The sequence below is a fragment of the Raphanus sativus genome, chromosome 3 (genome assembly GCF_000801105.2).
Source record: "Raphanus sativus cultivar WK10039 chromosome 3, ASM80110v3, whole genome shotgun sequence".
In the NCBI taxonomy this organism is placed as follows: domain Eukaryota; kingdom Viridiplantae; phylum Streptophyta; class Magnoliopsida; order Brassicales; family Brassicaceae; genus Raphanus; species Raphanus sativus.
The window spans coordinates 489131-507556 of NC_079513.1; the positions used below are offsets into that span (position 1 = coordinate 489131).

At 31.5% G+C, this 18426-nt stretch overlaps 1 long non-coding RNA gene and 1 pseudogene across 3 annotated transcripts; one reads left to right on the forward strand and one right to left on the reverse strand.

Moving 5' to 3' along the window:
* Nucleotides 1–3735: 3735 nt before the first annotated feature.
* LOC130509776 (uncharacterized) lies at nt 3736–6910 on the reverse strand. 3 transcript variants are annotated; one of them, XR_008943737.1, is made up of 5 exons: nt 6328–6910; nt 5686–6211; nt 5232–5294; nt 4800–4858; nt 3736–4164 (listed from the first exon to the last, which is right to left on the reverse strand). It is a non-coding gene; the product is annotated as an uncharacterized LOC130509776 (long non-coding RNA). The 3 variants fall into 3 exon arrangements; XR_008943735.1 differs by having other exon boundaries at nt 5686–6910; XR_008943736.1 differs by having other exon boundaries at nt 5232–5440; nt 5686–6910.
* Nucleotides 6911–7975: 1065 nt separating this feature from the next.
* Nucleotides 7976–10096, forward strand: LOC108846755 (aspartic proteinase CDR1-like; annotated as a pseudogene).
* The last annotated feature ends 8330 nt before the right edge of the window (nt 10097–18426 follow it).

An 18426-nucleotide genomic window follows, 5' to 3' on the forward strand; every position in this document is an offset into this window, starting at 1 on the left:
ATTCAAACTAAAATGATCTTTTTTTTAATTTTTAAAAGCAGAAAATGATATAAGATAACTAAAAAAAAATTTAGTTTTTAAAAGCATATAAAATGATATAAGATAACTAAAAATATTTTTTTTTGTTTTTAAAAGCTTATAAAATGATACAAGATAACTAAAAAATATTTTATGGTATTAAGTATCTTATAAATTGGTTCAAATTGAGATTTTTTAACAAGGAATTATTTATAAATCATCTAAAATGATTTTATAAACATGAAGTACATCAACAGTACAATGTAACTGTAATTATTTTTTATTGTTATATATGTCATTGTAAAAACTCAACAATCACTTTCAAAAAGTAAATATCTAGTATAGTACTGAATTTATTTAATTTGAAAATAATTTTAATTAATTTTTTAAAAAATTGATGTTCATGATTTTCAAACTTATAAAAGAATATAAAAGGTGAGTTTTTAATTCCTCAAGTATTTTCAATCGGCAAATTAAGTATCCAAATATTATATGCGCATATTTATTCTCCAATTAACATTTGAATGCGTAAAATTATTATTTGAATATTCAACCATTAAAAGATTGACAGAAACCGTTATTTTCCATCTATCAGTTAATAGTTGACCTTTTCATTTTCAGTTTTGCGCAGTAAACTATTATTTAGAAAATAATTTTGAAAACTGCCGGAGACCTGTTACCTACTTTCCATAATTAGACATATGATTTTAGATATGTTATATCTAGTCGATTTTGTTGTTTAGTTGATTTAGTTATTATTTGGATATATCGGATCACATATATTTCTTTAAAATTCAACTATAATATTTTTTATTCTAAATATATCAAACATTTTGATTAATTTTTTTATTTGCATTTAGGTTGGTTGTTGTTTTAGATATATAAATATATTTTAGGAATATTATGTATAACTTAAGATATATTGTACTTAGATTGAAATAAAAAATAAACCAAAGTGTCTGATTCCAACTTATATAAATTAATATAACGATAATATTCCAAAGTTTCATGCATATATATAAACTCTTAAAACAATAACTAAATTGTAACAGTTGGTTAATATTTTATTTTCATTTGTTAATCTGTTTTGAGTTATCCTATAATTTATATTTAAAAATAAACTATTATTATTATAAAACTATATATTATTATTGCAGTTAAATTTATAATTTTTTATATAAGTTGGATTAGTCGAGTCATTCATGTTACGAGTATATTGAGTTACATATATTCTTTCAAGTTCAAATTGAAGGATAATTATTTTTAATATATTTAAGTTAAATAAAATTAATTTTATTTATCGTTAAAGTGTGCATGTATTTTATAATATTTATCAAATTATATATAAGCGGTCATCAATAGGAAATTACAACATAAGTAACTGATATATTTTGGAAATTCATGAACACATATCAATACAATAATTAGATTATTTTATAAATTTTAAATAATTTTATAAATATTTTATTGAATTTAACCTGAAAATTATTTTAAATAATCTTAAAATGAGTATTCATATTTGCTTTATATTTTATTATATTTATATTAAGTTCCGCAAACATTAAAACATAAAATTTAAAAGAAAATTTAGTATTAACAAAAATAATAATTTTAATAGTGATAAAATATAATATATCTACCTCGTTAAAGTATATAGTGTTATGTTATTTAAAATATTTTGTAATGATTTGATCAAAAGATGCTTATTGTTAAAATTTATTTTTAGTTTTTAATATCACTTAAAAATAAGCAGTTAAAAATATTGTGATTGTATTTGAGAAATCATATTATATATGTAAAATATAATGGACTATTTTCAAATATGACTTAAAATCTAAATCAAACACAAAACTAACTCATAAATTTTTGAAATTTTCATTTGTCCTATTCATCCTAAAAGTTCGGATTACTCACAAAATGACATTACTTAATTGAAATCATTATATTTGAAAAATATGACAGTCATAATATAAGAAATCATATTTTTTGCTGTAATAGAAAGATATTATAGTCAATTAAATATACGAAAAAAATAAATAGAACATTCCAATACTAATTATAAACTATTTTTGGTCAATTAAACATATATCAGTTTATGTTGCTTAATTATTTTATGTAATCATCTCAGAAAAAGATAGATATATAAAAAATATTTCTATTACTTTGAAAATACATCTTTTGTATTATTTAAAATTATATTTTAAAAGAAATATTATTCTTTTTCTAATATCAAGTTTATCTGCATGAAATTTTTTTATGAAATCACATTATATACAAATATAAAATTTTCATCTAAGAAAATATTTTATTACTTCAAAATTATTTTATGTTATTTACAATATGTTTTAAATGGAATATTACTATTTTATAAAATTTTCTTTTTAATTTAAAATATTATATATACATTTATTTTCGTTTCTAAATTCTTTGTTTGCTTTTTATATATATTTTATTTATAAATAAATTAAAATAAAATAAATAAAATATCATTAATAATATTTAAATGTAATATTTTTAATTCATTTAGGATATCAGTGTAATCAACCATAGAAAACTGACTTCTCAAATAATATTATAAAGATCATTAAATTTTCTATTCTACTCTAATTAATACATTGTTTTATTTAATTTATTAGTATTTAATAAGCTAAAAAGTAGGGATAAACGTGAAAAAAAAAATTAAATTTATAATGACACTTAAAATAAAACATAGAGAGTATGTTTTCTCATTGTGTCTTAACACCAAACTTTAAACATCTAATACCTTTCATTTAAATTCTAATTTACTAACTTAGCTGGATGTATGGGGAAGTAATTATCATTTAGCAGTGGGTACCATCCTCAATCAGAAAATTCATCGGAAATTTTTTTTTCCTTATGCGCTATATTTGTGACAAAAACTTTTTTAGTGATATCTTAGGAAATTTCTCAATAATGTATTGTGTTTATAGGTTTGATCGATTGAATTTTTATAGATCTCAATGCATTTGTTCAACTAAGAGCATTCTCAGACTAATTTTTATAGATCTCAATGCATTTGTTTTAATATTTTTTTTTGTCAGCGCATTTGTTTTAATATATACACAGTGTTATACAGATTACAGATCACAAAATATATACACAGTCAAAGGTTATATTACAGATTGACTAGCACATATAATTTGACCAGTGGGTTCTGGAAATTACAGATTAAATTCCAAAAACTGACCGCATTGAAGTTTTTTTTGCAGGAAACTTCTTTAATGACGGAATTTAGAAAATATTCTAAAAAGTAAGTGTATTTTCAAATTTGAATACACATTAACTCCAAATGGTGACCATATTAGAGTAAAACGATAATGATAGAGTCAATATTCTTCAAATTTTATACCAATTACGTTTTGATTTTTGTAGTCAAACTATTAACTATGTGTCTCACTCCATTCCTCTATTTTTCCTTATGGTATGAAAATGTGTGAAGAAATGATTGCTTACCAGTTTTGGTGAGGAATGAATTGACCAAATGTTCATACTTTTTATTAATTAAAAACAAGAAATAAAAATTCTAGTTAACTGTAACTGTGTTATTTTTTTAAAAAAAAATCTTAATCAATACTATTAAAACAGAAGGCCCTTTTTTTAGGTACCCTTCTGTTTCAACAATAATTACAGATCTATGCCATTAGAATATATAAAACCTAAGTTTTTTTATTTTAGATATTATCCACGCCTTTTAATTCAACAGAAATTTTATTTTATCCTTTTTCTTTTAGTTTACTTAATTAACATGTCTACGTATTTACACCAACACTATACCACGTTAACAATTTTGATAACCATAGAATACACATATCAAAGTTATTCCTTCGATTTTAGCCATCAAGGAAGGTTAAATACACTTTTTCGATCATGTATATGTTTAAAAAATTGTATACTGAAATTTAGATCATGTTCCATCAACACTGACTCTTGAACATTTAAATTCATTTGTTGTCTCCTCACTAATTTTGGATTATGCAGGTTTCAATGTTAAAACTATACATTAACATCAATATTTCATCCATTTGTATTACAATCGATGATAAACTCACAGTATAGAATATTTGGGTTCATATGGAAGCTTCAATTTTTGTTATCGTAAACTCCAAGTATTCCATTTGCATCAAGCTACAAACGAATCCCCAAACCCAAATAATTATTTTTTATTTATCAATTGAATTTTAAACTTTTTTACAAATGTCAATCATATGGTTTGAGAATTAAATGGGATTAAATATTTTTATATAAAAAATGCTGGTATATTATTAAAAATATGCCGGTATATTAAAAAAATTGAATAACAATTCCCCAAATTTTGAGAATTAAACGGGATCAACAACTCTGCAATATACAGTACTTGAACAATATATTGTAGTTGCAAATCTTTTTTAAGATCAATAACCAAAAGAATCATAACAATTAAAACAAAGCTGTAATTTTGGAAGTTGTATACATAACAATAGATACCCGACCAATCGTTGTAGTTCCATATCTTGAACATATCAATATTTTACTTGATAATCTTTTTTCAAATCTTTTAATTTTTTCAACAAAATATAATTTGCCATAACTTGAATAAACTTGATAGTCAAGATATGAGATTTTCCTAAACTCACGGCCTATATTTCTAACTAAATTGAATAGAAATATCGTAAACCCTCAACATTTAGGTTTCTTATATATATTGGCCATCTAGCCTCAAAGCAAACACACTATTTTCTATTCTTCCTCATATAATGTTTTCCAAGCAAAGAATTGTTTACCTTGATAAGATCATGCCATGGAAAACAACGTGTGTTATCCAAGCCAAAGTCGTACAAACCTGGAAACCATCCAATCACGGGTTTGGTGAGATTTTAGAAATCATATTTGTAGACAAAAAGGTAAATACTTAGAATTTAGAAATCATATTTGTTTTCAAAGAGATTTTTCAGAATCTCTGAGTTTGTTGTTAATTTAATACTACAATTTGTTTTATCTCAAAGACTTTTGTTTTCTTTCACCATTTGCGTGCGTGTTTACGCTCCAACAATGTAAACTTTAGGAAAAATCCAGTATTGAATGCACTGTTAAAACAAGCAAAATGAGATATGATAATCAGTTAATAGCAGACTCCGTTCCAGTCCTAATGCAGTACTAATACTTCAGTTCCATTCCTAACTCTTATTAATACGAATTGAGTAGAAATCTATTACCTGATTTATGTTAGATACAGTTCCATTCCTAATCTCCTTATTTGTTTTCCTTACATATGTAATCTGTAAAAAAAAATAAACATTAGATTTCCGTAGTATATATTCTTAACAATGAATAGATATTATATAGTATGATGGTATTCATCCAAACACTTATCTTAAAATGAATTTTTGTTGTGCACAGAGTGGATGACAACACTTTTTAATACCTGAAAATGCTCACAACATAAAATCAAATATTTTTTGGGACTTATAAAGGACAATATATTTTATATTAATTGTAATAGTAAATAATTGACAGTAAAATATATTATGCTTCAATCCAAAAATATTTTTAAAATTTATAAGTTCTTTTAATAAAACATTCTTATATTTTAGATATTTAAATAATTATATATCGTATAAGAATCCACAATTTTAATTAATGTATTAATTAATAGTATAGATTGTATACCTTTCGAGTATTGGTGGCCATATTCATTTGTACGGCTTAAACTTTCAAGAAGAAATTATTTACTAAGAAGTCATCGCAACAAGTTTCCATCTCATCGGAATAAGCAAGAAAGTGATCGGATCCAACATGCAAGACAGATTTAAAAAAAAGTTAGATGTGATTTATGTTTGATCTTCATAAAAACACTTTCAAAGAGAACGAGATAGCTATGGCAGATCAATAAGATTAAACAGATGTAACTGAGGATTTACCATGAATGATCGGATGAAGTCCTTATATAGATAATATATTTATAGCAAAGATTAATTTTACTAATTACTAAATTTTAAATTATCTAAGATATTTATATTAGCTATTTATATATTATACAAACTAAATGTTAAATAATAAAAATTTGGTATAAATAAGTTTCTAGAGAAAAAAGATCGATAAAAAAAAGGTATGAACGATTTACTGGCAATCGAAGACAAACCTTTAGAGATTACTCCGATGAATACTAAATCGAACGACCTTACTTGAACAGGTTCTTTTAAGCCATCGGACAGGACATGCAAAATAAATCAAAAATAATATTGGTTAAGTAGAATCATGGTTGACAACTATATCTATCAACTATGAAGAAAATACAGGAAAGGAGCAAACCTTGGAGATGACGAAAAAGTTTTCTTTTTTTTTCTCTTTGGATTCAAATAAAAATTTTCAGATTTCCGCATAGAAAGACGGAGACTTTAACAAAACTACGGTAAGACTTTTCGTCAAAAAAAAAACTACGGTAAGACTTGTGTCTTTTAAGCTGGCCTGGTCATCTGCGTGAAAATATATTAAGGTAATCACTAAAATGTCGAATCGTGGAATTCCCATTTCTTCTGCTTCAATCGCCATTTGAGTCTAATTTTTCAGAAATTGTAAAGTTGTTTGAAACATGGCAAAAAAAACTGGACTCTATTGAAAACTGAACCAAACAATCGACTGGGCTTCGACCATATCAGAAAATTCGGGCTTTGCTAAACATTTTGGATTCAAAATACAATTTTGATACTTTTTATTCAATTTTTTATAAATATAGTTTGGCCTATTAACTAGCCCCGTTTAATTATATAATAAATTTTAATAATTTAAATGAAAATTATAAACATTATAAAGTACTTTTATCAATAAAAGTTACAATTTATTACTTTTAATTTAATGGTTAACATAAATATATGTTATCATATTTCTAGCAAAAGAATAATAATCATTTTCAAGTTACACTTTTTTGTCAACGTTTCAAGTTACACTTAAAAATATAAATATTAGGATAATTCTCTAAAATAGGTATTTTTAGTTTTTGTCACAAATATAGCCTCTAAAGATCATAATGACCAAAATATTCCATTAAAAAAAGACAATAATATTTTTGATATATAAATATAAATATAAAGTAAAATATTTTTAACTAATCTATATCTTAAAGTTTAGAGTTAAAGGGTGAGATTTTGGGATTGAGATTTAGAATTTTGATAAAACAAAAATATTTTCATAAAAATATAAAAATAAAAATATCAATACAAATAAAAATAAAAAAGATAAAACCAAAAATATATCCGCCCTTTTAAAGGCGGGTAGATTTTTGGTATATATCAATATGTCATGTACCGGTTTTAATAGTATAGATTAAAACCTCTTATTAAATATTTAAGAGAAATATTATACATAGAAAACACAAATATAACTAAAAACACAGATAAAAAAAAGAAATTAGGAAAAAACGTAAAACAAAAATATATCCGCTTTTTATGGCGGGTCATGTTTTTTTATTATAAAAATTTAAAATCTAACTTCCTAATTATAGTACAAAAAATTTTAATAATATAACTAAAATAAAATAAAATATAAAAAGTTATATAATGATTCAACCAATGGTTCAACTGGTAGCCATATTCTAGGTTTAAGCGGGGTTTCATGGATTTTATCAAATTATTAAATAATGATTTTTTTTTTGAAAATTCAAATTAAATACCGGATTTACCGGTTAAACCGCGGGTCTGGATCGAGTTTCTAAACACTGGGTAAAAATTTATGGTTATATAATTATGTAACATCATAAATTCAATTCATTTATCAAAATCTCTTACTAATAATTTTTTAAAAATGTATACACAAATACGATTACAAAAAACACAAATATAAAAAATTAAATTTCTGAAAAAAGTCAAAAACAAAATGTATACCCGCCCTTTGAAGGGCGGGTCAAAATCTAGTTAAAATTATTATAGCAATCAACCAGGACCAAACTTATATAAATATGTATATGAACGAAGTTGCATTTCGTCTCATCTAAAAATATTAATCAATCACCATGTCTCTCGCAATTAGAATGATTGGCCTGACACTCTCTATTCAAATCATTACATCTTTTCTTTTTGCCGCCACTGTGTCATCATCCCCTCCCAGTGGCTTCACCATCGACTTATTTCAGCGTCGCATTAATTCATCTTCTTCTCTAATCTATAATACTCAGCTCGGATCATCTCCTTACGCAGATACTCTCTTTGATACCTTCGAGTATCTTATGAAATTACAAATAGGTACTCCTCCTGTCGAGATCGAAGCTATCTTTTTTTGACAAAATGGTTAAACCCGGATCACTATTGGAACCAGACCTAATCTCCGGGGGAGTCGCAAGCCCGCGGATGGACTCCTTCTCCTGGGCATTCAAATGGGTCCTAAAGCATAGACTCATATCCGCGTTAGGTGAACAGAACAATGTGACTTAGTTTCTCATAGCAGGAGGATCGAACCTGAAACGTGTTGGCGTCCCAGGCCCGTTCACTGCCACTTGACCACAAGGCCCGTTCAATCGAAGCTATCTTAGACACAGGAAGCAACATCATCTGGACAGATTGTTTGCCTTGTCGTAACTGCTTTAAAAAAAGCGGTCCAATATTCAACCCTTTAGATTCCTCGACCTACAAAGAGAAAATATGCGATGGCCGTCCTTGTCAGTATGAGATAGTGTAAGTGCAAAGACGACACAAACAATAGTAATGCAGAAGGTAAATCAAGAGAGACAAAATACACAAGCACACCCAATAGCTTTATTAGAAATCGCCTTGTACAACTCAATTACAAGTTCTGCTTAATCAGCCTCGCTAGCCTGTTAACACCCTAACAGCTGCTACTGAACAATTCCTAAGCTACCCGCTTATGTCTCTCCACCGTCAAGTACTTCAGCCCCTGCTTCAGCACGACCCAGAACACTTCCAAGCGCTTCTCTCTCTCTATAAGATCAGCCTCTGTGTCTCTGTCTCTCTACAGACGACCCATAGCTATCTTATATAGTTCTCCACGTTCCCGAAACCCTAGCCTCCAAGGAACCACAATATGGACATCTTCCATATCAATAAGTGCAACTTTCCTTTTCTTGGAAAGCACTTATTCCTCTTCCTTTAAGTCATAAACTTGCTCCCCAAGTTTATTCCTCTTTGCCTTTTCTTCAAGATACTCCCTTGCTCTCCAAGTCTACACGACTCCAGCTCAGCATCTCGACTTCACATGGTCTTCACCACTCACTACGACGTCTGCTTCAGCAACTACGTCAGCGACTACTTCAGGGCGGACATCTTTACATCAACAGATAGTCTACACAGACCTAAGTTATTCAAGAGGAACCTATGCAACCGAGACTGTCACGATCCAATCAACTTCAGGCCTATCCTATGTAATGCCTGGAACCACTATCGGATGTTCTCACAACGCCTCGGTAACGTTTACAACAACCGCTTCGGGCTATGTTGGTCTAAACTGGGGATCTTTATCACTTGTCTCGCAGATGGGGGAAGACATGCTAGGTCTCATGTCTTACTGCTTTTCCGGTGAGGGAACTAGTAAGCTCAACTTTGGAAGTAATGCTATTGTGTCAGGAAATGGGACTGTCTCAGCCAATATGTTTAGGAAGGAAGAAGATCCCAATATGTATTACCTAAACCTAGACGCGGTCAGCGTTGGGAAGACTCGCATTGAGACACTGGGAACACCGTTTCACGCCTTAAACGGGAACATGATTATTGACTCTGGAACAACTTACACCTTCTTGCGCAAGACCTACTATGATAAAGTGAGGAAGGCAGTGGAGAACATTATGAAAGCGGATCGAGAAGCTTCCCCCTCAAACAACAGGCTTTGCTACAAAACAAACAACATGGATATCTTTCCAGTGATCACAATGCATTTCCAAGGAGGTGCGGATCTTGTTTTAGATAAATACAATACGTATAAGACCAATGGAGAAGCGACTTGTCTGATGATTTTATGTGATACGCGGACGCCAACTTTTGGTAACAGAGCACAAAACAATTTTTTGGTTGGTTATGATCCTTCTTCACTATTGGTTTCTTTTAAACCCACCAAGTGTTCTGAACTGTGGAGTTAGACAGGACAAACCAATTAAGAGAGTCAGTTTCATTAATAATACCACACAGAATGGATTTGTTTATGTGAATGAGTTGTTACCCAAGTCTAAAATATCTACTCCGTCCAAATGTCTACACCCGATTTTGACAAAATTGTGTGAAAATAATTATTTGAAGCTTCACGACAGAACTTCTACCTTTTCATTTTTATATAAACAAACCAATTCGATCAATTGTAACACACATCTCTTCTCTTTCTTTATAAGACCTCTCTCATAATTTCTTTATATTAATTATCTCCTTTATGCATTATAAAATATTGTCTTTATTTAAAATTTTGATACAATAAAACTATAAGTATTATTAGAAAACATTATTAGCACGATCACTTTCCGGTACAGTAAAATTTAAATGTACAATATGTATCATAATATAATAGTTGTACTGACTCTATTATTACTTACTATTTTTTTTTAACGTCTCAGTCGATTATTATCGATTAACTATGCTATTACAATGATGAGAATATTACAACGACGATTTTACAGCCGACAATTCTACCACCCTGTGAGAATACACGCCTGACTGCACCACTCTGAACCATCCTATGAGATCCATGTTCGATGGTACGCCCTACACCAAGCTGAAGATCTCCTGTAACATGTTTCTCCATAATCTGCATAATTTGGTATTTTCTGGGGTTTGAACCCCAGACCTCCGGGTGTAGAAGCAATTGAACCCTTATTACTTGCTATTTTGTGGTAGTTCTTTTTAGGAATGGGCAAAAAAACCGAACTGAAATGAATCGAGTCAAACCAAACCAACTGAACCAAAACCGATTCAAACCAAACCAAAGTTCATTATCAAATAGTTTGGTTTAAAAAATTTCCAATCCAAACCAACCGAATCGAAACCGATCCGAATCAAACCGAGTTAAACCGAACCGATAAACCAATATATTTTTGTTATTATCTGAATTAAACATATTACAATATACTGAAATCTAAGACTAAAGTCATTATTAACAATGTTTTTTTTTAATTTTCTATTTATTTTAGTTAATTTCGGTTTGATTGTGTTCTTATAGTTATTTTGTGATTTTTAAAGTTTTTGTTTGATTTATATTAGATTTAATTTACATAATTTACTTTTAAAAGGCAATATTAATGATGTATTTTAATTTTCTATTTACTTTAGTTAATTTTTATTTGATTGTATTTTATATAATTTTTGTATTTTTAGAATTTTTTCAGTTTTATAATGAATTAGTTTAAAACATGATTTCTTTTAAGAAAAACTAAACTCGAGGAAAATTCGATTGAACCGAACCGAAATACAAACTAAACCAAATATATATTGAACCGAAAATGATTCAAATCAAACTAGTTATGATTTATTTCAGTTGGAAAAATTATAGAACCGAACTGCTCAAACTAAACCAAACTCAAACCAACCGATAAAATACCGAAGTCCCCAGCTCTAATTCTTTTATCGCATAATTATTGGTTTGCAATAAGAAAAGCGGTTGTTGCCTCATATATATATATATATATATATTGACTTGTCTTGGATGAATCGCGCAACCCAATTTATTTATCACCATATTAATGTTTTAACATGAACTAGATTTCGATCTTTCACAACCGTGCGGGTTTTATATTCAGTTTTATATGTATATATATTTATTTAGATCATTAGTAGTATACATTTTTAATTTTAATTATATATTTAAATATTTATAAATCTATTTCAAATACAATAGTGTATAGTTTGCATGTTGTAAATAATCAATTATTTAAACTATCGTACGTATTTTTGCTTCTTATTATATATTTATTTTATTGTATTTGCATTTAGTTATTAAACATATTAACATGTGCATAAAAAATATTTGACAATTATTTTTTATTTAATTTATGTTAAATTTTTATCCGCCTTTCAAAACTGGATTTCTTTTTAGCAGTATTTTCTATGTTTATTCATTTTACACAATATATTATTATATTTACAAAAGTGAAAGATATATTAATTTATACATGTAGTATATAGTCTTTTAATGTTAAGTCACTCTGTCATCATATTATATATTTAAGATAAATATTTTATTTTATGAAAATAAAATTTAAAAATTTATCAATTTAATATAATTTTATCATGTTAAGTTCAATATGATAAAATTAACATGATTGATTGTAATTATATAATAGATAAAAATAAGATATAATATTTTATTTTTCATTTTATAAAAGACAACATAATATATTAATGAAAAATAATATTTCAAAACTAATTACGGAATTAGTTAAAATAATTTACATATAATTTTCAAAATTAAGATCTTGTTAAGATCTTCTTAATAGATTTTTCGAAATTTAAAATATATATATTTAAATTTTAAATAAAAAGATATCAACATTTGTATGTTAACTAATCCTGATTTTTAGGGTTAATAGATTAAGAATGATATATTATTGAACCATATGTTTAGTAATTAATGAATGGTAAGTTATTTTTAGTTAAGGATCCAATTTTTAAAATACTACACATGAATCAAAGTTGTGACTTCTGTTTTAATATAATAGATTATTTTTATCACCAAAATCCTATTGGTAATTATTTATATAAAATAATATAAATTTATTGGATTATATTGAATGTTTATTACAATCTTTTAAGACTAGTTCTGGTTCTAGCGCTTTAATATTAACGGTTACAAATAATTTTTAAACTTCTACTTCTTCGAGCGGCTATAAATAATATTTTAATCTACAAATACATTAATTTTCACTCATTCACTTTGTTAAAACATTACATATTGTCTCATATGTTTTCAAATAATTATCTTCTAAATTTTCTCTTGTAAAAAGATCATTTTTTTTGTTTTTGATTTTATGTGCTGTTGTAAATTTTGATTGTATGTATGGTCTTTTAATTGGAAAATTTACACCCAAAGAGTTAATCACTAACGTCAGTTTATTTTTCTATACTTATTTTTCTTTAAATTTCTTGTATAATTAATGTAAATGGTTCATCTTACAAAATTAAGATATCTTAATAAGTTTAATCGTCTTGTTTAGAAATCAAATTGAAAATATCGAAAAACTCCAGTTTCAAATTACACATCATGGATCACCAATATAGAGCTTCACTTAAATCATAAAAAATACTCGACACAATAAAAAAAAAACAAATCTACTTCTCATGAAAAAGTTGAAGTTGTAATATTTATGAAAAAACATCTAGATGAAAATCTTACGCATGATTTCGAGAATAAAATATTCTCTAGATCTTTGGAAAGCTCTAAAAGAAAAGTTATTTTGATCATCAAACCTCTCTTGTAGAGCTTTCCAAAAATCTTGAATGTATTTTATTCTTGCATACTCATATGTAACATTTTCGTTTAGATGCTTTCACATAACTTTTTCATGAGAGGCGATTTGTTTCCTTCTTTTATTTTGTTGAGCATTTTCTAAATTTAGATGAATTTTCATCAGAAATTTGTTTTAAGACATCAGACTTTCATGCACAAAAAGAAGAAGAAATAAGACTTGTATCTGCCAAGGGTGATAGTACTTACATAAAGAGAATCATGTAATAGAGAAATTTTATAAAAAGAATGAGAAGAGATGTGTGTTACAATATGATTGAATCAATCGTTATATAGGAATGAAAAAGTAGAAATCACTATGCATGCATAGTGTTAATAGAGGTTCCACATAATTATTTTCAAACGATTTTATCAAGATTCGGTGCTGACATTTGGACGGAGCAGACATCTTGGACTTTCATAACAATTAGTATAAGTTATAACAGTTCTTTCATAACTGTTATAATTTATAACAGTTCTTAGATTTTTAGTTTCTGTATATTTTATATTCAGTCTCACGTTTTCTTTTTCGCCACCAACAAATAATATAATTGATATTAACTATTTACTGAATAGCGACAACGAGTACTGTGTGTCAATTTGTATGTTAATAGAGGTTCCACATAATTATTTTCAAAACGATTTTATCAAAAGATTCGGTGCTGCATTTTGACGGAGCAGACATCTTGGACTTTAATAACAATTATAAGTTATAACAGTTCTTTCATAACTGTTATAATTTATAACAGTTCTTACAATAGGGAAGATAAAAGAGGGATCGACGAAAACTCTCCCAGGCATGACAATCGAGTTAAGTAACGGTGTATAACCTGTGGATAATAGCACGAAAGTGACTACTCACTTGTTTACCAAGTTTGGTTAGGTTTTCAAATTTCTCACTCATCAAACACAAAGAGAACCCTAATTATTTACCGCAAGTAGCATCCTCCACAAGTCTTCAAACGCAATTTCTTGAAGATCCGACTGGAAAACTCCGCAAATCCTCACCTCCAGCTCCTTGCTACAAGCGAAGTGTAGATCTGCTTACTCTTACAACCTTTGACACTCGTTTCTTCCCATTCAACGGTTCTTTGCCGACGAAGTCTCAAGATGTCCCAAAGACGCTACACAACGGCTGAAAAAGGGAAGGGTTTAGCTCAAAAAGACGCGGATGCAAGCCACAGAAGAATCAGAGCCCCTTCTTTCGACAACTCTGCACTCATCCAACGAAACCTGCAAACTCTCATCGGACATCTGACGAATCCAAGATACCAATCGATACCGCAACTACTAGAAGAGCTCTCTTGCAGTTGGACTCTGAAAGGAGTGGCAATGGGTTCTGACCTAGGTCATGACCGGTTTCAGTTCAGGTTCGATAGAGAGGATGACATTCTCAGTGTGCTAAGCAACAGACCATACCAACTAAATGGCTGGATGATAATCTTGCAACGATGGGAACCAATCATCTCCCCGGACTTCCCATCTCAGATCCCGTTCTGGATTGACATCAAGGGGGTCCCACTCCATTTCTGGCATGAAAAGGTCATCTACAATATGGGCTTGGACCTGGGGACTCTAGACGACTACGCTATAACCCAAACAGCCATGAGAATGAGGGTGTCTCTCAATGGACTACAACCTATCACTCTAGACACTATTGTGGACTTCGATACGGGAGAGGAGGCACCTGTTACTCTTGAATATGAAGGATTGCAAAACATCTGCTCCGTATGCAACTGCCTCACTCACTACGCTAAAGACTGCCCGGAAAATCCGAGAAGAGAAATGCCCCCCAGCAGAGACCTAGCAGCGCGCCCCTCCTTTGAACTGGATAACAGCAGACACCCCCCTCGTAGAGAAACACGCTACCAACCTTACCCCTCAAACAGACGTCAGGATGTCAGCACACAGGAGGGAGAGTACCAGCGCCGTCTAGATCGCCACGGGCGACCTTTTGGAGAACGCATATCTCAATCCAGAGAGACAGCAAGACCGCTGCGAAATAAGATCACCCCGGCTCCTCTAGCAAGAACGCAAAGAACTGCAACTGACGGAGCTTCACATACTGAGAAGGACCAAATCCTGGAACCTATGAGACAGAACACAAGAAATTTGGTTGACTACAGAGATATCTCGAACCATTATGAAAGCCAAATGATCTGGAGGGAAAAGAAGAAAGCTCAGCAACCACCTCTGGTTGAAGACAACAGCGGTGATCCTAGCACTCCAGCTCCTGATTTTAATCATCAGTCAACAGGGCATGTACGCTCTTTGGAGAGAAACCTAGCTATAAGCGACTTCCCGCATGCTACTGGAATCCCATCTAGAGAGGAAGTGCTCCAAGAGCTAGTTGATGTAACCATTCAGTACACAAACTGTCCTGACCCTGTAGAAAGAGAAGCAAGACGCCAGAGAGTGCTTCAAAGTAACGCAGAGGGTATCATGGAGAAGACGGCTGACTCAATCATTGCAGCGGCATCAATAGCAGTTCTCAAAGAAACACAAGTGGTATTACCAGAGATGAATGAACCTATTCTGCTCCCGGGGCCTGGAATGGAGTTGCCAAAACGTAGAGGCAGACCCCCAAAGGAAAAAAGGCAAACTCCCAAAACAAAAACCCTCATTGGAGTGGGATCTCGTAAGCGCCATCTTACAGCCTCACGTACCTCCCCTGCCTCACGAAACTCCCCTGCTCGACACGCATCGTCAACTCCTAGGCAAGGGCAAGCTTCATCCTCAAATGTTAGAAATACTCCGCAAACTAAGGATGGGAGACCAAACACAGTATTAATACCTGCAAGTGTGAAACCCCAGAAGGATTTTCACACCCAAGAGCCTCCTCTTCCTTAGCTGTACTAAGCTGGAACTGTCGGGGTTTGGGGAACCCTAAGACAGTCCAGCGCTTGAAAGATCTCCACAAGCTGCACTCGCCTGACATCCTTTTCTTGATGGAGACAAAAAACCCCGATAGCTTTGTCCTGGATGAGCTAAAAGACCTCTGCTATGACTCTCACTTCCTGGTTTCTCTACATGGACATGGAGGAGGAGGACTAGCCCTGCTGTGGAACAAAAACGTTGATATTCAAATTACCTCTTCCTGTCATAACTATATCGACACAGTCACAAGAGTTAAGGGGCAGAGCTTCAATAGTACCTTCACGTATGGAGCTCCGGATGTGAGAAATCGACAAGAAATCTGGAATCTCCTAGCTACCATACCAGCTTCACGCCCGGGACCTTGGTTCCTGACCGGGGATTTTAATGAGATTACAGACAACTCAGAAAAGTCAGGAGGCAACGACAGATCAGAAAATAGTTTCGTACCCTTTCGAAGCTTCCTCTCTCAATGCGATCTGTTCGACGTACAACATACAGGCAACTTCCTGTCATGGAGAGGAAAACGAGGGACACATGTGGTGCATTGTAGGCTGGACAGAACGGTTGCAAACAGCGAATGGTCAGACCTCTTCCCTCATAGCAGGAGCCATTATCTACGCTACGAAATATCTGACCACAGACCTCTCCTTACGATCTTCGATCCTACAAAGAAAAAACCAAAGAAGATGTTTAGATATGACAGGAGACTTCGGACCAACCAACAAGTGACTGAGATAGTGGAAAAAGCTTGGAACGAACACCCAGGGTCTCAGGTTACCTCTAGAATATCACAGTGTCGGAAAGCAATAGCTGATTGGAGCAAGAACCAACACCTCAACAGCAGGAAACAGATAGAAAAACTCCAGGCGGATCTGGATAAAGCTCTATCAGCTACGACTGCAGAGGACTCCCACATATCAACTCTCAACCTCTCATTGCTCCAAGCCTATAGGGCTGAAGAGGAATTCTGGAAGCAGCGGAGCCGACAGTTGTGGTTAACTCTGGGGGATAAAAACACAGCCTACTTCCATGCTGCAACAAAAGGAAGAAGAGCAAGAAATCGATTGTCAGTTATCGAAAGCAATGAGGGGGAAGTCTACTACGAGGAGAATCAAATCGTGGAACATATAGAAAAGTACTTCACAGAAATATTTACCTCTTCAAGCGAAGACTGCACACAAACCGTGTATCAGGCCCTGACACCAAAAGTCACCAGCGAGATGAACGAACAGCTAATCAAATTCCCCTCTGCTGCCGAGATTAAAACAGGTGTGTTTTCAATACACCCAGATAAAGCTCCTGGGCCAGATGGCTTCTCAGCCAGTTTCTTCCAATCAAATTGGGATACGGTGGGACCTGCAATAACAAAGGAAATACAACATTTCTTCACTAATGGCCACTTACCATCTACTGTAAATGCTACTTTCATCAGGCTTATCCCTAAGATTAAAGACGCAAAGATGGTTTCAGACTACAGACCAATAGCCCTATGTAATGTTTACTACAAGGTAATATCAAAAATCCTCTCACTGCGCCTAAAGCCTATACTACAATCGGTGATATCAGAAAATCAGTCGGCTTTTATACCTGGAAGAGCAATTGCTGACAACGTTTTAATTACCCATGAGACACTCCACTACCTGAAGACATCAAAGGCAAAGAAGCAATGCTCAATGGCAGTTAAGACCGACATGAGCAAAGCATATGATCGGTTAGAGTGGAGTTTTATCAAAACAGTAATGCAACGACTTGGTTTCCATGAAAAGTGGATCACCTGGATCATGGAGTGTATCTCCTCGGTATCATATGCCTTCTTGATAAATGATGCTATCCTCGGGAACGTCACACCTCAACGTGGAATCCGACAGGGAGATCCTTTATCCCCGTATATCTTCATTCTCTGCAGTGAAGTCTTGTCAGGACTCTGTGCAAAAGCTCAAAGAGACGGGTGTCTTGTAGGAGTGAGAGTGGCAACTCGCTGTCCACGTATCAATCACTTGCTCTTCGCGGATGATACCATGTTCTTCATCAAATCAGACGAGAGAAGTTGTTCTACACTAATGAAGATCCTGGAAAAATATGAGGTTGCATCAGGGCAGAAAATAA